General features: G+C 35.7%; 1 protein-coding gene across 18 annotated transcripts in view; it reads left to right on the top strand.

The window, feature by feature from the left end:
• Positions 1 to 22,272, top strand: part of IKZF2 (IKAROS family zinc finger 2) — a 263,397-nt gene that overhangs the window by 6,000 nt on the left and 235,125 nt on the right. The window lies entirely within an intron of this gene.

Below are 22,272 nucleotides of genomic sequence, written 5' to 3'. Positions count from 1 at the left end.
TAAGCCTTCTGAATTATAAGCAACAGTATATAGAGTACCGGTAAATATGTTTTGCAGTTTGTTATCTTTAAGCGACTCTAGCTATTGACTTGAAAGTTTGAGCTGTATGAACTTGCTTTACTTTTTTAAAAGTTTTCTTTGTTTTTATTAATGGGAATTACTTCCTAGGAAGATTTCATTCTAGAAGCAATCACTGAAATTCCTTTATCACATAGGAAGAAAAATTAATAGTAAGGGAGTGCATATTAAATTATAGTGCTAATCTCTTGTAATGGATCTTGTAGCATTAATTTTTTTGCTAGTTGACTATTTGATAAAAGTTACATTCTGTTGTAATATAGGGAGTATAATTTTTACATTTTAACATTTAATGTGACTAGGTCCTTGGCAATATAGATTTTTATTTTTCAGATAATTTTCATTTAATTTCCTAAAGCATAAAGATAGATTGATATGCAGTTTCTGTTAGCTTAATATTTAGCTTATATCGTCTTTAGAAACGTTGAGGATAAGGGGTAGGTAATAATAGGTAATCAGACTTTGTTATCCCTGAGCCACCACTAGAATATCAGCAGGAAAATGCTTGTTAATTGGTTGATTAGATCCTTTATTTGTGAATTTGATTTTGGTTTTGAAGTAATCCTTTCTAAAAGGCAGTTCACTCATTTATTTTGAATAAACATTGCAGAGTTGTAGACATGATCAGTTTGGACAAATAAGAACTGTGCTTTTGACATTTGAGTTTTTCTCACCCAACAACAGTAAAATTATGTTTGGTAAAGAGGTTTTGTTTTTGTTTCTTCTTTTTTTTAACTTACTAGCCTGTGGCAATTCCATCTTAGTAGAGTTTTTGGCTAAGCTACATGTGTTTTCATGTTCTTTTCCAAAGAGTTGCAGGTTAAATATTTTGGCTCTCACTTCAGAGCTGTCTGTCGCAGCCTTTACATAGCCTCTATTTACAGTATCTAGGTTACCCACTTAGGTGTTAGATGGAGAAGATACCCATTTTTCCTCTCTTTTAGATCTAGGAGAATATCAGCATTTTAGATTGGCAAAGCAAATAGCACTAGAGAGGGACTCTTGTCTGTTAATTAGAATAAGAAACCTGTAGTTGGTCACTCAGATGTTTTTCTGTGACTTGGGATAATGATTTGTACATTTGCGACTTGGCAAATCACTTGTGGCCGAGATCACTAGTTTACCTAAATCTCTTTATATGCATTGCTGACTTTATTCTAGGGAACGATCTTATTTATTATCCACATTTCTTTAATATTTTCAAATAGTCTTCCTAAAGGGCTGTGACTTCCAGAAACAGAATTGCAATTTTGATTGAAAGTATTAGAGCTGAAAGTAAATGTGAAAACCTTTATAGATAGAATAAGATAGGCTCCGTAGCAGTAAGGCGGGGACAGGAGTACATGTGTAAGAGGTGAAAAGTTATTTTAAAACAGTTTAAAAAAATAAGAGAAATAGTATCTTTGATTTTTATGAGATAACTAACGTCCTAGCAGTAAAGTAACACTGCCATGTGAGAACCCACTTATTTTCACTGTAGGAGAGTGGTCAGTTGTATTCTGAGGTCATAGTCGTTTGTTTGGGTTATTTGACGACTATTCTAAGATGAAGGGTACCTGTGCAACTTGCTGCCAGCTATTGTATAAAAAGTAATGACAGCAGCTATCATTATTTGACAGTGCTAGAAGACAGCATCAGTGACTTGGGAGAGAACTAAAAATGTATAATGCCTGACAGTCTTTGGTTTTAAAATTCAGCATGTAAGATAATCTGAAAAAGATGTGAGAGGTATTCGTGAACTAACATTTTGTAATGACTACTTCCTATGTTTTCGAGTGAATTTTCTTAGAGAAATTTGGACTTTTTCTTCTAGAATGAGGATCTCTTTGATAAGAAGATGGGACATTGTTGCCTGAGATCATTAGTGTACATATTGAGTCTGCTGACAGTCTCCTGTGTCAGGGATGACAGTCTGTGCCTTGATGGCTACTGGAAATACACAGTGTTAAGTGATTTTAAAAATAGAATCTGGAAGTTAAGAATCTGAGACAGACAACTCAGACAGAACAATATAAAAATAATCCATATTGTATTTCGGCCCATCGGATGAGACTTTATTTTGTGATTCCTTCTGTCTCTGGGTTAGCTCATTTCCAATTCTTATATACTTGTTTCCGTATTGGTTTCAGATTATTCTGTAACTGCTGCTGAGTATTTTGAAAGGGTTTCAAGGTTCAAAAAATTGTAATTAATCCTATTTTCCTTATCATTGTCTACTTTTATAATGCCAGTAAATAAATTTTCCTTGGAGATAGCTAATGGTGTGAAAGTGCGTTGTGACACAAATTTTTTTCCTATTACTTTAAAACCTTTACATGGATCCACTTTGCAGTCAATACCATTTATCAGTCAGTTTGATGGGCAAGTGGCATGTATGGAATTGGAAGAAGTAGTAATTCTAGTTTTACAAGACTCTTACCAATAATCAGGTCAGCGAATCTAGTTTATTCTTTTCGGAGTGCTTCACATTCATTTTTTTTTTTTTCTTAGCTGGTTTCCATTTTTAGAACCTTGTGAAGTGTAAGTATATTATGGTTTCTATTTTTCCTGTGTGGAAATGGAGGCTTGAAGAAATCAGTTGTCTTCTAAGGTTCCTTAGGAAAAGGATGAAGTTGTCCGGATTGGGACACTGATACTACCTTGTGGGTTAGTTATATCACTGATATCTGTAAAATGTCATTATCTCAGGGTGCCCACCATGTCCACAACTGACCCATGTTTTAGTGACAAAAACAGTATTACAGGAGTAAAATAGGGTTATTATGAGGGTGGAGTGATAACAGATAATCTTGTTAAGCAGATGCTCTAATGCACTTTTAAAAATATGGCTTGTATCTTGAGACTCACCAGCTTTCTGAGTTGTCTTCTGTAGCTTAGCTTGGCAGTCACCCTTGGTTGGATTTCCACAGGACACACCCTAATATAACACCAGATGGACTTGATGTAAAAAGCTCATTCTGTTTTTCAATTGTAGTACTTAGTTTTGTGTATATATATGCAACATACCTTACATTTAGTTTTTACTTGTTAGAAAATGTTTTTTAAAAGTTTGACTTGATTTCTTTATAGCTATCAGTGGTGTCATGGCCATGTACCAAAAGAGAGAAAAAAAGAAAGGAACTAAAGGAAGTATATATGAGCAGGGAATTAACAGCAAAATTGCTGTATTTTTTTTCCCTTTGCTCCTCATTCTGCCTGCTACCCATCTTTTAAGCCTGCTTTGAAATAAGAATAAATGTCTGTCTTGGAGAAACAAAATAGCTCACTGTAAAGTGTTGTTTATTGCCTCTATCTTTGTCTAAATTTGTCTTCTCCAATGAAAATACACTGAAAACAGTGTAACATGATTGGTTAGGGACATTTTGGGACTCTTCCTTTAAGCTGTCAGGAATTCAGATCTCTGGGTCCCATGCTTTTCTCTCCTTACTTTGAATATAATATATTTTGATTTTATAATGTTCTAAAAGATTAGTAGCTGTGTGACAGTCCTAAAATGAGGTAGACTGTGTTGTTTTTCTTTGCGTTTTTCCTTTGTATCTGTTTATATGAATAGATGTAAGTATATTTTATACTTAGTGATCTGGTAGTAGTTTCATTTTATGAATTAATCAGGCTCAGGAATCTCTGTTGAAATAGATAAAGAGTATTTAGGAACTATTTTTCCTTATTATAAATGCTTAATCGCACTGGAGTGAGAAAGAGAAGAGGAGTATAATTTATTGAGTATATATAGGATGCCTAGTGCTATATACTAAGTACATCCCTCTTATTTCACTTACTCTCCACAACAGCTCTGTGAGGATACTCCACTTTATAATACCGAAAACTGAGGCTTAGAAGTAATCGATTGCAGGTGATTAAAAATATGGGCTTTGGAGTTATACACGGCCTTGTTAGAATTCTTGCTTTACCACTGATTTGCTGTGTGATCTCAGTCATCTTACTTCACATCTCTGAGCTCCAGTTTCCTGTAGCATGGGGATAAACAATCCTCAATGGACTGTTGTGAGGTTTAAATGAGGCAATATATACAAAATACTTAGCACACTTCCTGGCACATGCTAACATCTAATAAATAATCACTGCTCTAACACTCAGAGCAGGCACGTTACTTTTGCACCAGTCCATGATTCATAAGAAAGCTTTTTTCAAATCTATCTTTGTTTGAAATTCAGGTCTTTTGCTGTTTCCATTTTACTACAGAGGTCCATGGAACGGAAATAGGCATTTCTAATAATTTAGGGTAAAACTGGCAGGAAAAAAACCCCTCTGTTATTTAAAGGATCTGTGAAGATTTGGATTAGAAAGAAGTAGAGTTCGTCTGTATGGCAGAATTTTTTTTTTTTATTGGGCTTCAGTACTGTAAAGATACCAGTTATTAAGAATAGAGTAACCTAGCCATATCTAGAATCAGTTTTTTTTTCTTTGAAAATCTGTATCTAAAATTTCACCTCATTTGTTGCTTGTGGTAGAACCATAAATTCTCATTTGATGATACCTGATCAAGCTGTAGGCCAGATTGTTGTTAATTGTGCATTTTGAGGGTAATAGTTTAGGTGTTTTAAATTTGAGATCAACTTAAAATATAATTATCACTTATAGGCATTTGACACGTTGCTATATTGTTCTAGCTGATTAATTTGACAAATATTTGTAGGCAGTCTTTTATGTGTCAGCACTGTAGGCTAGATTCAGAGGTGAATGATATACTATTCTTGTCCTCCTGGAGCTCATACTCTAATTTAAAGAGACGTCTAAACAAGGCAGTGTTCTGTGATAAGCTCAGTGTTATTATTACGGAGAGCAAGGAGTGGTGGAGTGGTACTGATTTGGGAAGACTTCTTGGAGGGAGAGGCTCTTTAAGCTGAGACTTAGTAAATGAATAGGATTTAGGAGAGAAGCAGAAGGCTTGTTCACGAATGAACCCACAATGGGAGCTGAGAAATAATACAATTATGTTCTGGGAAATAAAGCAGATTGGTATCTATGGAGTGTAAAGTTGGAATCTTGGAATCTGAAGCCTGAGATGACTCTGGAGAATTAATCAGGGCAAGATAATAGAGTATCTTATATAAGAGAAAACTTGGATTTCATTTTCAAGGGAGCACAAGATTTAAACAAAGCTGATGACTTCAGTCTTCTTATTGACATGAATCATACCAGCTATAACAGGAGTAAAAATGTTGTAGATGGGGACCAGTCCAGAGGCAGGGACTTCTTTAACAGGCTTCTGCAGTGATAGAATGAAAAGTCATGAGAGCTAGTGGTAGTGCATATAATAAGGAATAGAAGGATTTGGGAAATAATAGCTTAAAGTGGACAGGACTTGGATAGAAGTCTTAAGGAGAGAAGAAATTTCATGATGATGATCTCTAGATTATTGGATAGATGGAGTAGGTTCCATCAGAGAAGATAGAAAATAGTGAAGCAGGTTTCCAGGATAAGAGTTAGTTTAGTTTAATCCTGCATACAGAGTGTTTGATGCACCTGTGGAATTTGGGAGAGGCTAGCAATCAGGCAGGAGGATAGATTAAACTAAGTGTGAATTTTACTAATTAGTGAAATCTAACATGTTAGCTTGTGATTTTGTTAATTCTCCTCCTGTATTATGTTAACAATAGTTTAGTATTTCTTAGAAAAATTCTTCCCTAAGTAATTCTCAACATTTCATCATTGACCATATTTTCCCAGCTACCCCCATAAAATCAAAATTCTATATTGAAACACATGAGCACAGGTTTTAATGAACTCTCTTTGCTTAGTGGAGTCCTTTTATGCTAGTGTCTGAAGTTGGACTAAGGGCTTCCCAAGTGATTCAGTGGTGAAGAATCCACCTGCCAACGCAGGAAACATGGGTTTAATCCCTGGGCTGGGAAGATCCCCTGGAGGAGGAAAATGGAAACCCACCCCAGTATTCTTGCCTGGAAAATTCCATGGACAAAGGGACATGGTGGGCTACAGTTCTTGGGGTTGCAAAAAGTTGGACACGGCTGAGTGACGGAGCGTGCACGCACACAGAAGTTGGGTTAGTTGTTGTGACTGACTCTGATTTTTAAGCAAAACATGCTAGCCTTTCAACTTCAAATTTTGTGGTATATATAATACCATAACTTTGATGGTTACATATTTTAAAATATCATAAGGCTAATGTATGCCATATACTCCAAGTCCTCCACCATAATGGTTTGTCTTTATTCTGTAACTTCTTTCTCATCTATAAATATATAGTTTAAAACCAGAGGAAAGATTTGTTAAAAAGTACTAGCCAGTTCTGCTATGTTACTAGCTAAAGAATTTCATGATTTTAAGCAGAGCCTTTTTGAAAACTTGGTGATAAAATATGCAACATGATATATATCATTTGAAGATCATTTGGTATATGATTGTTGTAAAGTTTATGATATTGTGCTTCTTGGGATAAAAGAATGTAGGGGGGAAAGTGTGGTATAGAATACATCTTAATCTATTACTTCAAAATGTATATTATAGAACTCTATCTTAGAAATGTAAGCTCTAATTACCCAAGACATCATGAAAATTCAAGTGAATGTTGATGATGAAAGGAACTTCATCTGAGATTTCCTTTATACAGAGATTCAGAACTCGCTATAGGGACATTTTTGTCTTTCAGTTGTTGATCCAACAAACCTTTATTAATGTTTTTTTGTGTAATGCACTGCTGATGCTTGGGTGTCAAAAAATAAGTTAGGGATCTTTTTAGAGGAGGATGTTATCTTTCAAGGTCCAAATGAATTCATATTTGATTTGTGATATTAATGATCCTCTTGCATTCAGAACCAAATAAGTGTGATGTGCTCACCATGATTTATATTGAATGTTGATAAATAAACTGCTTCTCACCTCTTAGGCCTGAGAATTCTTCAAAAGTGTATAAATCTAAAGACGCACAATGAAACAAAGGCGAAAATACAGCGAGCTTCTAAAATAAATTCCCAGTGGAGACCATTTCCTCAAGAAATTTTTTTTATAATCTAATATTTGGTTCTCAGCCTTGTAAGTTCCAAAACTTGATTAGTGGCACACATAGAGTGATCCCATATCTCATGGTTGACTAACATTAAACAAGTTTACAAAGTTTATGTTTCAAATTGGAATGCCAATTTATGTCCGTATTTTCATTAAAAATAAAATAAACCTCCAACTGATGTAGGATCTTGATCACTCCAGTTGACTTAACCAAATCATTTTTTTCTTGTGAACTGACTTATATGGGTAAAGCAACAAAAGTCATTTGGTTAGCAAGTAATCCAAACACAGAGAGTCAGTTATATCATTCAAGTGTTTAATGCCATCAGACTAAGAGAGTCTAATACGTTCAGCTTCACAGTAGAGATAGCATTGCCATTTGGATCATTATGGTTGAAGTCTTCTATGTAGTTCCTTCTTCCCTAAATGGACATAAATTTAGATTCCCTAGATACTGCTACTGCTGCTAAGTCACTTCAGTCGTGTCCGACTCTGTGTGACCCCATAGACGGCAGCCCACCTGGCTCCTCTGTCTCTGGGATTCTCCAGGCAAGAATACTGGAGTGGGGTGCCATTGCCTTCTCCAATGCATGAAAGTGAAAAGCAAAAGTGAAGTTGCTCAGTCGTGTCCGACTCTTAGAGACCCCATGGACTGCAGCCTACCAGGCTCCTCCGTCCATGGGACTTTCCAGGCAAGAGTACTGGAGTGGGCTGCCATTGCCTTCTCCGTTCCCTAGATATAGGCTGAGCAAAAATACTTTTGAGTCTCTTTTTTTTTTCTTGACTTCCTTGGCTAAATCCTCCAGATTCGGTTTTTAACTGATACGTATAATCAGGTTATAACCAATTCTTGCTAGCCTAGGACCCATTCATTATCTTTAGTGTACATTTTACATTTCTGCTTTAGGCTTGTTAAATGTTGATTTTACAGCCTAACTCTATGAAAGCAATCTTATAATACTATAAAGGATATCCCAACTACTATTACCATAAATTCAAACTTCCATTCACAGAAATGTTGATGTGTGATGTGGTCAGCCATTTAAGAGGTTTTAATATCTGCCTTCGATGAAGATAGGACTTCCCTGGTGGCTCAGATGGTAAAGTGTCTGCCTATAATGCGGGAGACCTGGGTTCAAACCCTGGGTTGGGAAGATCTCCTGGAGAAGGAAATGGCAACCCACTCCAGTATTCTTGACTGGAAAATCCCATGTACAGAGGAGCCTGGTAGACTACAGTCCATGGGGTCACAAAGACTTGGACACTACTGAATGACTTCACTTTCACTTTCATTTTTAGATGAAGATAGTAGTATTGCTACCTGAGAAAGACATCTTATATAAGCTGGGGTCTTGGAGAGCTTCTAGTTTATAGGTCAGGAGAAATAAACATCACACTAGTTTCATGAAATCTTGGAAATAGTTCAACCACAGCAAATGAGATTTTATAGAAAATTATAGTATTTTAGGTTAGTTAATAGGGAAGCTTGTCTTAATTACTGAGTGTGAATTTAAGAATATTTTTTCAAAGCACACAGCTTTATTTTGGGGCTGTACATTGATTATAAAGAAGTTAATTAGAGATTTTCCAGATGTGAATCTCTGCAGAAAATGGCAGTTTCTTATCTGTGGGTTGGCCAAAAAGTTCATTAGGCTTTTTCCTTAAGATGCTATGGAAAAATCTAAGCAATCGTTTTGGCTAACCCAATATTCTTTATTCCCAGTATACAGTATCATAATGGGTCATTGTAGGAGTCCAGTAATTTTTTGTTGAATTTAGGAACTACTTGTGATTAGCATATTGCATAGATGTATTTAAATAATATGTTTCTGATCTATTTGAGGAAATTTGGAAAGTTGATTTCTTAGATGTTGAAATAATTCTGAAATTCTATCTTGTTATTTTCTTTGTTAGGATATGTATTTATACCATCTCTCAGTTTCAAAATGATTTTGTAATCTTCAGATCACATCCAAACTGATCTTCAAGATTCTAAACATCTTTTAAGTTTCATATTATTCCTATTCGGGCTTCTCTCTTAGCTCAGTTAGTAAAGAATCTGCCTGCAGTTCAGGAGACCTGAGTTTGATTCCTGAGTTGGGAAGATCCCCTAAAGAAGGAAATGGCAACCCACTCCAGTATTCTTACCTGGAGAATCCCATGGACAGAGGAACCTGGCAGGCTACAGTCCATAGGATCACAAGAGTTGGACACGACTTAGTGACTAAACCACCACCATTATTCATATTCAGTAGAATCCAAGTTAGTGTAAATGTTTCCATGAATATTTTATAGTCATCTTCATCATCTTCATTACAGTATCTTTATATGGCATATTTAGAGTTTACAGATTTCAAGCCCCATTCTTATAATTTTAGAATCAGTTCTCTATCACTTATTTAAAACTGCATGTACAAAATGGAATGCTTCAATTAACTTTTCTTATGCTCTCCAGATATTTTGAGGAGCATATAATTAATCAGTGTAAAGTCACGTTCTAATAAATTAACATTCTGGGTGTCTAAACCTTTGACATTTTTGTCATTGCTCTCTTATTATCATGGAAGCTGTAGCTCTCCTTACACCTGACGGTGTCAACGTTACCTACTACTTACTGAGACATCAGTATGCAGGGCTTGGCCGTATTTTGAAGTGCTGGGAAACTGCTGTTTCTGTTGAGTTTCTGGCTGAATTCTAAAGAGGAATTTTTATTATTTTTTGTGACTATATAAAACACTCCCCATACTGGCCATTTTCATGAAGAGACTTGTTTCGTTTTTGTCGTTCAAAACAAACATTTTAGCAAGTAATATTTACATATGAAAATATATTTCTTTCATAACATATCTTTCAAGTCTTTTAGTCAAACTTATGTCAGTACCTTTGATATCTAGATGGTCCGAGGTAGATTGCTTGTTTTCAATACGTTTGTTACCTTTTTTGTTAGAGAAGTAGCATTTATATACCTTTTAGGGTTGAAGGTTTATGTTTAATTCCTGATTGAAGTAGGTTCACTTATTTTTGCTAGAAATGATTGTTTACATCATCCATATATCACTTAGAGCTTAAAATTTGGGCATTTAAGAATTCTTTAGGTATTGCTAATAAGTAGGGAGTATCTAATCATTTCTAGATTAGATATTGCTTAAAATTATAAATACTTAAAAACACTGATTCTGATGTAGCTTTGAATATATTGCTGAATAGGTTGCTGAATGCAAAATGTTTAAAAGTGGTGATAGATTTTGTTTGAACATAATTGAGAACTAGAAAAAGAAATATGGGATATTTTCTGTGAGTGTGCTGCTTTTAAACCCCCAAAATATGAATTACACACTGCCATCTGTCTAAACTAAGACAAATTAATGACCTAATGACAGTTTTTGAATTTAGTTTTTTTGAAACAAAAGCAAACAAAAGAGACACACCTCCTCCCTAAGAAAACATAATTTAAAATAAATTATCTTTACATAAATTGTGCTTACCATAAGACTACATAAAATTTTTTTATGAATTTGAATAGTTTTAGTCTCACAGTTTGAGTACAATAACCGGTAATGAATTTAAAGATCCATTTTTCTTTTTTTTTGAAGCAAATCAGAGAAACTATAGTTAACCAACAGTTGCTTTCATAAAACTATACATGCGAGAGTGCCATTTATGTTTTAAAAGCTTGTGTGTGTATGTGTGTAAAAGCAAAGAATAAGAAAGGGAAGAAGAAAGGAAAGCTCAGACTGTTGGTAGTGTTCACTACCAACAGCAAATAGGGTGTTTCATTATTTATTCTAAATAGTTCTGCATTATTTGGATCTTTTATAAATGATCTTTTACATGATGACCAATGCTAAAGTCGGGATATTGCAAATGCTGTCAACAGACTTATTGGATATTATTTTAGATTTAGTCTGAGTGTATTTTCTTAATGGCTCTGATACAGTGGAATTTCCAAACAAAGTTTCATGCTCTGAAATTTTTTAGGTGATATTCATTCAAAGCATGAGATACTATGAAGTAAATAATGTACTTTTAAATGTACTTCTGGCAATTGTCAGAACATGTAGCGTTACGATGCCAGTAGAAATACATGCAGATATGTAGCATTATGATCCCAGTAGAAAGGTGAGTGGAGTTTAAGTTAAAACTTATCCTTAGGTTTTCCATTCTACCTTGTATATTACAATCAAGTTTACTTTTTTAAAAGACCCTTAGTCTCTTTTTCATGTTTCTCAATTTAAAATTCCATTGAGTGTTGCTCATTGCAAGCAAAGAGTAGAGGTGTGAAGTATAGAGAACAGAGAAGACAGCTAGTTAAAAAATACCAGTGGCGAATCCTGAAGGGAGGGATAAGCCACTGAACTGATTTAGCATATCCAAGAGAAGGAATACACAAATGAAAAATAGGGTCTTCCCCTCCCTTTTTTCTTCTTTAAGAAACTATAAATAAATACCTGAATTTATATACTTAAAGAAGTCACTTTCTGCTTGGATGAGGAAGAATGTAGCCATAAGATTAAGGTGGTTTCTAGTAGAAGAAAAACCTTGATGGTCGATAGAAAGAAGTGTAGTTTTTCAGATGTCTGAATGCCATCGAGTGAAAGATGGGGATCGACCAGTTAGAAGAACTGGATTCCTAAGAGTATTAGACTAAAAAGATGGGAAGATTTTAGTAGTAGCAGTCGGTAGTACCTAGAATAGATTGTTTGCTATCATAAACCAGGGGTGTTATTGAGGGCCATCTCGGACTAATAATCTATTTTTTTATCTTTTCTCAGACTAATAATCTATTATTTTTATCTTTTACAAAAGTGACTGAAACATATGCTGTGTCTGAAAGGTATCTTTTGTTCCTAAATTATCATGGATGCAGTAAATTTTGGTTTTGTATCCCAGTTGCCTTTTTACTTCCCTTCAGGGGAAAGGGCATTAGGGAGTTAGGGAGACCATAAACCTGCCAGAAACATTAAGAAGTTTTTCTGCTTTCTTTCTTTTTATTCTCATGGGAGGTGACAATGAAGAAGGAACTTGATATTGAGCAGATGAGATAGGTTTTGCATCCAGTTTTTGTTCTCTGATCTCTCATTTTTCCATTTTCCTCCTGAAGTATCTAAGACAAGCACTGTTTCAAAAGACTTTCTTGAGATCATACCCTGTCAGAGATTTAGAATTCCCAGATTAACTGTTACCCACTGGAATACTCTTCTAAAATTAACTTTGTGATAAAAATTTTCAGTAAAAATTATCAGATGTGAAATGAAGTTTACATATGTATTATTGTTGAAGGGAGGGTTTGCTAAGTCCATAAATAATGCAAACAAGATCAGGGTATATGTTTAACTGCCTTAAGAATAAATTAAGATTTAAGTCTATTAAAAGTAACATTTAAATAAAATATATTTAAACTATTCAGTAAAATATTTTAGACTATTCAGAATGCTTTCACATCTAACATAAAATATGCTCATTAAAACTTGATCTTAATATTTATTTAAGCAGTCTCAGAGGAATCTTTTCTTCCTGGCATTACTTAAGCATTTTATTTGTTACTAAAAAATAATGAACATATAGTTTAAAAAATACAGGTCTGGATGAATTTTCTTCTTCCCTTTCCTATGTAGTATAAAAAAAGTGAGCTTTGATATATATCAAATATGTGACCTCTAGACAGATATTTCATCTCTTAGTGTCTCAGTTTGTAAAATAGGGATATTAATAATCTGCCTTGTCAGAGAAGTGGCGAGCATTGGAAATAATATACGTAAAGTCTCCAGAATGATGACTGGCATGTGGTAAGCTAACTAGAATTGTGGCTATTATTTGATTGTTAGATAAAAAGAGTATGAGAAGAAAGTTGAATCAAATAACCAAGAAAAAGATCCCACGTACATTTGTATCCATAGGCTTCTTGAAAGGCTGTGCTTTTCGTCTGCCTTTAATCAACAACCATTTTTTAAAAAAAGTAATCCAAAGCTACTGCCGATAAAACCCAAGATATACCTGCATCACTGGATGTTTTTGCTTTTCATCTGTCTGAGTGCTGTTAGGTCGTCCTTGTTTGAAAAGAAATGTGTGTGTAGATATGAGGCAATTATTAATTCTGTTGTATTCAAATCAGTTACTAAAAAAATGAAACTGAAATTACCTAATTAATACGAATCACAAATAAACCTGTTCTGTTTGTGAGAGGTGTAATTGAAATGGTAATTATACGGTAGGAACACACTTCACTTGAGGATGGCAGTTCCAAAGATGTGTTTGGTGGCAAAACTTGACTGCAGAGTGTGCCTCTCTCCTGACGTGGCCCAGAGGGGAGTCTTGTTTACTTGTTTACTAGATATTTTGGCGAGGGAATTCCCAGTGTGGTTCTGAAATTCCATGAATTTCCATACTCACAGAACTGTGTGTCCTACAAGGTTACTACCCATCTTTCTATTACATATCTGGAATTCTCAGAACTCTGTATCAGACCCCAGTCATGTCCTTTTTATTCCCTTTCTTTTCTTGTGAACAGTCAAAAAGAAAAGCAGGTGTTCTTTTAAAAGATTTTATAGCAGTACATATAAATAAATTACTCAGGTCATTTGGCTAGAAGATCCAGAAATCTTTGTAAATCCCAATGAGATCATTTAAAGTTACACATTTTGCTTTTCATGTCTGAAGTTTATGTCTTCCTGGGTCTGGGTTCCTATTAGCATCGTGACTGTGCAATCAGTCCTTAACACCAAATGACCATGATTATCCCTGAATAGTTTCCTCTCTAAAAACTAGAAAGGCTTTATCACTTCCTATCTTGTATCATTATTCCCTTGCTTGTGTACATCTTATCTCCCCTGTAAGACTGGAATCTCCTTGAGGGCAGGGAAACTGACTATAATCTTGACTGCCTGAGGGTAGTGGTCAGAGCCTGACTTGACTGCTGATCAGAGTTGGGTTTGTGATTCAGGTTAAGCTGTGTATTAGTCTCCATTTCCTTGTTTGTCAAGGAACCAGTTGGGCTGCAAGCCATGGGGTTGCAAAGAATCAGACATGACTTGGAGACTAAACAACAGGAACAGCACAAGAAGTAGGCAGAGTTAGTACTTGTCTCTTGGGGTTGTTGAGACAGTTAATAACTTAAGCAAAGCATCTATCACAGGATGTAACACATTTCAAGAAATATTAGTTTCTCTTTTCCACAGAAGTTAGCTAGTACAGTGCCTTATACATGTGTCTCTCAATCAAGAAGCTTGCCTGTTACTTTTTCATTACCTTATGAGTTAACATGAATTGCTTATCTGGCTGGACACATCAGAGATGTAACTCCGTTATTTCTATAAGTTATTGGTTAGATTAACCCCACAAGTTTGGTCCCTTTAGTAATCTGTCCTAAGGATACATCACCCAGCTAGTCTTTTTACCCACAAGGCAGTTTTAAAATAAATGGTCTAAAGTTAGCACTAGCTCAGGCTCTTAAACTGTCTTCTCAACACTCATTCAAGCAGAATACTGTTAGACTAAAATCTTCAAGCGCTTAGAAGCTTCACATGATTTCATAAAAATGCATCTTTTTAGGCCAGTGTTGCTCTACAATACTGAGATAGATTTTATAAAGATTCTAAATGATCTGTAGAGATTCTTGATTTTATATATACGTATAATAAACATAATATAAACATATTATGTATATTATATAAATTGAAATTTATCCCTAGACATTTTGGTTATTTGTTGTTAAGTAGTAAGAAGTAAGAAATATTGTTGAGAAAGTTTATAGTTTTAAAATTATTACTCAGTATCCTGTGATAAACCATAATGGAAAAGAATTTTCAAAAGAATATATGTGTGGGTACCTAAAAATATATATATATATATGTATATATATATATATATGTATCTGAGTCACTTCTGAGTCACTTTGTTATAGAGCAGAAATTAATACAACATTGTAAGACAGCTATAACTCAATAAAATAGTTCTTATTATTATATCTAATGAAGGTTTCTAATTTCTATGATTCAAGGTATCTCAAATCATAGCTTAGCCATTGAGTAGACACATATGAAAATGGGAGTATTACTGCTGTTGGTTTTAGTCAACTCTTAACCAGTAGGTAAAGCCCCCAAATTGTTTAAAAACCCATGAATCGAATGCCTTTTCCTTGAAAGTCTGCACAGTTTTGCTTATGCTAGATAGTGAAGCCAGGCTGCAAATTTCTTAGAGCAATTGTGATACTTATCATGTTTGTCCATGATATAATTATTATAACAGTATTTAAGGTCAGAAGGAAATGGCAATCCACTCCAGCACTCTTGCCTGGAAAATCCCATGGACGGAGGAGCCTTACAGTCCATGGGGTCGCAAAGAGTTGGACACGACTGTGTGACTTCACTTTCACCCAACCGTTAGGAAATTTTTATTTTTATTTTTATTTTTATCTGTATCCTTTCTTGAAATAACTGTTTTAAGGGTATCCAAGCAGTTTCAAGTGTTTAAATGTTACTTGGAAGCTCATGAAGTGTTGTTCCCTTGGGTGTGTGTGTGTCAGTCCTGTCTGACTCTTTGGACCCCATGGACTGTATGTAGCCTGCCAGGCTTCTTGATACATGGGATTTCCCAGGCAAGAATACTGGAATTGGTAGCCATTTCCTTCTCTAGGGGATCTTCCTGACCCAGGGATTGAACCTGTGTCTCCTGCACTGGCAGGCAGATTCTTTATTGCTGAGGTTCTGTAAATTAAGCCCATAATATTTAACTGGCATATATGGGAAAGCAATGTACTTAATCCTAATTGAACTGAAAGTGCTTGTATCTCTGTGGTAGGAATTTAAGATAATAGATCATCTGCATTTTTATGCTGAAAAGAACCTTTTATGTTAATTCAGTTCAGTTGTTCAGTCATGTCCGACTCCTTGCTATAAAATCTGTAATTTTCTGTTTGCCATCTTTTTCTTTATTGTGTGAGCAGTTAGAATTGAATTATTGTAAGATATTTTTTGCTGCTAGAAAGGTTGTTTTTAATCAAAGTGCCCTGTTACCTACTTGGGTAGCTCTTCAGGATGGTGGAGAACTTCAGCACTACCCCAGTTGCTTGCTTTTCAAATGTGGAGCTCATGGATGTTTTGGATCTGGAGGGACATATCTCTGGTAATTAATGCCTATTAGTTGTATTTTTCACTGTATAGTAATAAAGCCTTTTTTTTTTTTTTTTTTTGCTTTAAAATGCCCTCATGCTTTGAATTTGATGTTTTACTTCTTTGCTGCCTGTGAGAGACCCTGGGCTTGGTAATTAGTATTTATTTCCAAGTTTCTGTTTTTACCATGTGTTTTGATTTTCTGAGTTACTGGTTATTGAGAGAAAGGAAATGGTCCAGTTAGTTGCCATCAGAAAGCTACAAGCTTTTGATAGAAAAGTGAGAAAACATCTGTTGCTCCTGTCTGAGAGAAAGAAATAGAGAGAGGGAGTGGCTTCATCAGAAGTGTCGTCATCAGTGGCTATCAATACCTCAGTGAACAGAAAACACCTGGTACTCACCTTCATCCATTAGCAGCCCTTATGTTTTCATCTGCAGATCATGGTCTCTTTCTCAGTTTCTTTCTTTAGTTACTGCTGATGCTTTGACCTTCCAATCTGTATATGGTACTGTTCCTTTCCTCAAACTCTGCGTCCAGTCCATCAGAAACCGTTGGCTCCACTTCGAAAATGTATCTTGAATTTACATAATTTTCACCGTGTTCACTCCTACATCTCTAGTCTGAACTACCATCATTTCCTAGTTCTCTAAACCTAAAATATCACAAAAATTTATAGCTGGTCTTACTGCAACCATTATTTCTTCTCTTTGTCCCATAATCCACGCAATAGTCAGACCTGCACATTGTGAAACCGAGACCAGATTATAACCATACATTGCTTTAAACACAAAAATTTTCTATTAAAACAGAATAAAGTTGAAATTCCTTTCCAGAATCTACAAGATCCCATAGGACATGGGTCTTGCTTCTATCTTTGACTCCCCTTCCTCCATTCTTCTTCTTGTCTGCTAGACTCTAAAAAGTACTTCCCTTCTTTCTTCTCCTTGAACATGGCAAGTTCAATCCCATTTGAGGGTTTGGAACACTTCATAACTTTGCACGAAGCCGTCTTCATTTTTGCTCTCATTCATCTGTCACTCCTTGGAAGAGACCTTTCCTGAGCACCCTAGATAAATAAGCCCCTCTCAGGCATTCTGTGACATTGTCAGTTGCTCAGTCATGTCCAGCTCTTTGTAACTCCATGGACTATAACCCACCAGACTCCTCTGTCCATGGGATTTCCCAGGCAAGAATACTGGAATGGGTTGCCATTCCCTTCTCCAGGGGATCTCCCAGGGATCTTCCCAACCCAGGGATTGAACCCAGGTCTTCTGCATTGCAGGTGGAGTCTTTACCATCTGAGCTACCCCAATAGCTGTGACATTACCCTATTCTATTTTGTTGTATGTTATAGTATCTGAAGTTATCTAATTTATTTGTCTTATCTCTCACCACGCAGTTGAAGAACATTTGTGTAGGCCACTGATGTAACCCAGCACTCAGAACTGGGCCAGGAACATAGTAGGTGATAAATATGGATTCAAAGTCTCATTGAATTCCTGTCCTTTCCCTTCCGTAGATAGAATTGTGTGTGTGTGTGTGTGTACACCTGTGCATGTGCATGCACCAGTATGTAGTAATAATGTTTTATACTGTACTATATTTTCCAAATTCTGTATTGTAGAAATCTGCATATTGGGGCCCAAGGTCACATGGGGAGAGAGTAGCAGAGTGCTTCCTTGTGTTCTTGGTCTTGGCCTGGTGTTGCTGCCCTTGCATAATAATGCTCATTCCTTCTTTTCATTCATTTGTTCATTTACAATAAATACTGGGTACCTGTTTGTTCTGGAACACTGCTGTCCCTGTGGGTGCAGCTGTCCTTATGTTTTGGGATGGGGCCCAGTGAAAGTGGTTGAGATTTTTAAGTTACATAGACCTGGGGTCAAGTTCTGCTTCTGCTCCTTACTTTAAGGTGCATGTAGGAAATTGCTGAAATTTTATTGTTTTCTAGTTATGTGACTTTGGGAGTGTTCTTTGTATTTTTTACATCAGTTTCTTCAGCTGTAGATCATAATACCTGTCATAAGGTTTTAAGAAATGAATGTAATAACTTCCATAAATAACTTCATTTCCTGGCACAATTAACTATTATTCTTGTAGGTTATAAATATTTGCATATGATATTTTATAGTTCTTAGATATGATTCCTAAGATATTACTTGGGCTTCCCAGGTGGCACTAGTGGTAAAGAACCTGCCTGCCAGTGCAGGAGACATAGGAGATGCGGGTTTGATCCCTGGGTCAGGAAGATCCTCTGGTGAAGGGAATGGCAACCCACTCCAGTATTCTTGCCTGGAGAATTCCATAGACAGAGGAGCTTGGAGGGCTACAGTCCATAGAGTTGCAAAGAGTCATACATGCCTGAAGTGACAGCACAGGTTATTACTTGAAATATAATTAGTATCAAGTCAGTCTAAAATTCTCTCTTGCCTTTTAGAGAATATGTGTATTTTTCTGATTTGATTTTTATAACATTTAGAATACTCTTTTCCACTAAACAAACAGATTTGCCATCTTCAAATTTCACTGTTTCACAAATCCACTGTGGTGTTTCACAAGTTTGTTTTATTTTGGTAACTTTATTTAGCTTTTCTATTTGATTTTATATTATACTTAATGGTATTTTAATTATTATGGTTGATTATCATGGTAATTTAATAGTCTGTTAGTACTTAGGAAAAAGAATCTTTCATAAAAACAATCAACCTGGTTTCTTTAGTTCTTTGGATGTTTTGGAAATACAGTTTTTTAAGTTAATTGGTTAGAAAAATTACATGTTATAATTTTTAGAAAAGAAAATTGATATATCTAACCAAAAATTCTGATAATGGATTAGACTCTAAAGAGAACATGAAAACAAGATACCATTGATTGCAAATTACTTTTATTCAGATTGGGTTAACTGTCTTCATTCCATGACTATCTTTCCATAATATAGATCAATAAGGTGTTCAGAATGGGATTAACTATCTGGAAGGAAGTGGTGTTATCAAAACCCTACAGCTGGAAAATATGATAATTAGAAACTTAATTCATTAATACTGGATTACATAATTATTCAGTGATGAAAGCCTGTTACATGGAACTCACATACTGGAGTTTTCTTTTTGGAAAATAATATTTGAATTGTAATGGGGTTCCGCTTGGTATTTAGTAAAAATGCAATTCACTAAGAACACACTTAGCGTTTAGAAAGAGACCTAACCTCTGTAGCTTGTTGGTTTGGTACTTCTGATGTCGATTTGGGGAGAAGTTTGAAATTAGGATGTAAAGTCAGAACAGCATGACTTCAGCTAATGTACTGTTTGCCCTTGACCCCTTCTCCACAACCTGCCAGTAATGATAGGCCTTTGACAAGTGTAATTGCCTAATGCCCATTTTATTTACAGTTTTATAGCTAATGAATTATAAGAAAAATGTCCACCAGGACCTGATTGTTTACCTCTCTAATAGCCATTTACAGATGGTGCATGTTGTGGCTGCTACCATGTACTATAATAGCGTTTGATGTAAGTGTCTGCTCACCATTCTGTATTGTGGTTGGAGCTGGAGAAATAGAAAATTGGTCATTTCCCGGCAGATAGCAGTAAGTTTCAATTCAGTCAGAATGCTGTATGTACTGTGATAGGTTTATAATTATTACCCAAAGATGGATGGTTTTTTGGTGAGTGTAAATTTCTGCAGCAGTAATCCATTAAGAAATCAATAATCATTCCATTCTGATGTGTAGTTCCTATTCACTGTTATAAATGTGTACTCAGAGCTGAAACTAGTGCCTTTTTTTTAAAATTGTAGTTGACACTGTTGGAAATGAGGGGATTATTATAACATTTCTTTCTTCAATCCAATTCCTTTTTCTTCGCCTGTGTTCCCTCGCACCATATGGCATACCTAATGAAAGGCTGCATATTTTCATACTATTTGAAATTTTTCTTTAGACCACCTTTAATGTTTTGGTGTTCTTTTCTCCATCTTTTACTTAGTTGATTAATAATACTTAATTATAAGTTTTAAGGACCTCAGCGTTTCTTTAGGCAACGTGTAGGTGATTTATTACTAAACATATGTGACCAGGAAAGGGTGGTAGTTTCTCCCCTTTAAAATAAAATTATAACCACAAAGCTATACTCTTCTCATAAAAAGCAAATCTAACATTCATTTTTCACTCATACTTGTTAACTAGTGTGCTATGTGCCGTTGGGGGAAGCAAGGATTAAAAAAATCAGCATTGACCCTGCTCTCAAACCAGCCTATATTTTAGAGAAAGGGAGGCCAAAATCAGCACAAATAACATAAGGATGTGAAGAAAGAAGAAAAGTGGTGGGGGAAATGTCAGTTCTGAAACCATCCATTACGTAAGTTCCGAGCTGGAACTTTGGTGTTATGGTATGATAGTGCTAGGGACGAGGGGGTGTGGGTAGTGAGCCTCATCCCACAGGGGATGTGGCCAGTGTTACAAAATTCTGCCATGGTCTGAGGCTGCAGAGTAGTCTAAATAAAGATTCTAAATAAAAGTAGCAGAGGGGCAGTGTAGAAAGTTAAACAGTAGAGAAAGATAAAAAGTGAAACGTAAAAGCCCCACTGCCCAGAAATCCCAGTCATCTGATTCTCATCTTGCCGTAAATTTTTTATATTCTAGTGTGTTCTGGATAGTGCTAGTTCAGCTAGAATATAAACTACCACGTCTATTTTTTTCTTTTCTTTTAATACCAATAGGATTTGTTGTTGCTATTGAGTCGCTAAGTCATGTCTGACTGTTTCGTGTCGCCATGGACTGTAACCTGTCAGGCTTCTCTGTCCGTGGGATTTCCCAAGCCAGAATACTGGAGTAGGTTACCACTTCTTTTTCTCCTGGGGGTCTTCCCAACCCAGGGATTGAACCCGGGTCTCCTGCATGGCAGACAGATTCTTTACTGCTGAGCCACCAGGGAAGCCCACCAGTAGGATTACACTGTTGTTTCTAAGGTTATTTGACATATCTCAATTATGGTTACTTAAACATTATTTCATATGTTTGTTAGTTGGAATGCCTGTGTTTAATTTCTGTTTATGAAGAGCATTTCTGCTTCAGCATCCAGGAGAAATTATAATTAAAATCTCTGTTAAGAACCAGGAGAAAGAATTTAAAAGATTTTACTTGGGGGTCCATGTTTCAAGGCAGATTTAATGGGAAGATTGTTTGATGTTAAAAACTTCCAAAAGTTAAATATGACAGAAAATGTAGCTTTTATTCCTGTTTCTGCTTTTATTTCACTGGTTCATCTTGGTAAATCACATAAGAAACAAGTGATTTTGTACAGCACTTCAATAAAGTTCAGAGGTTTACAAGAATCTTTATTGTTAAACCATGAAACCTGGCTATCCGTGTAGCATAATTCTTTTAGGAGAAAAGACTGTGTATCTCAGGGATAGAAGTAGCAAGCAGAGAACACAGAAAGAAAAATAAGGTGTTACTTAAAAATTGTTTGATTAATTACATCAAAGGTGCTCGTTTTTGAATAGGGAGGGATATTTTATATAGGGTTGTTTAACGAGCTAAGGAGCTGCCTACATGGGACCTGAATTCTCTATTTCAAGACTGTCAGAGATCTCTGAGTCGGTCGGCTCATAAGCAAGTTGAATTGTCTAGAAAAAACTCACAGGCTAGGCCTACCCTGAAGAAGGCTGAAGTCCAGGATTGTTTTTGTTTGTTTCCTTTCTGGTACGCTTTTTCAGGAAACAATAGGTTTCTCTCATGCGAGAACCTGAAACATGCTTGAAAGCAGAGACAAGTTCATTTCATGACATCTGTATTTTATATGAGCAATTATATATCCAAATGTGTTGTCATTTTGTAGCTCCCAGTCTGTCCCAATACCTAGATTGATGGCAACCTATTAAAGAGTATGCTAGAGTTTACCAAGGACCTGAGCTTGTTCTCTGAGTCAGAGAACATCCTGAGATGGAATAACTTGAACCTTTTCCTCTTTCTTCTGCAGAATGGTGGTTTGAGGATGTGGCTGATTCGGTCTCTGCTTTTTGCCTATAAAATCACATTTAAAAATATCAGGCTTCTAAGTTCTGCTCTGGGTCTGCAAGTGTGTGTGTGTGTGTGTGTGT

This window comes from Ovis canadensis, chromosome 2 (genome assembly GCF_042477335.2).
Source record: "Ovis canadensis isolate MfBH-ARS-UI-01 breed Bighorn chromosome 2, ARS-UI_OviCan_v2, whole genome shotgun sequence".
NCBI classification, from domain to species: Eukaryota; Metazoa; Chordata; class Mammalia; order Artiodactyla; family Bovidae; genus Ovis; species Ovis canadensis.
Note: the sequence above shows the minus strand (reverse complement) of the source record. Positions and strands in the feature narration are given on the sequence as shown.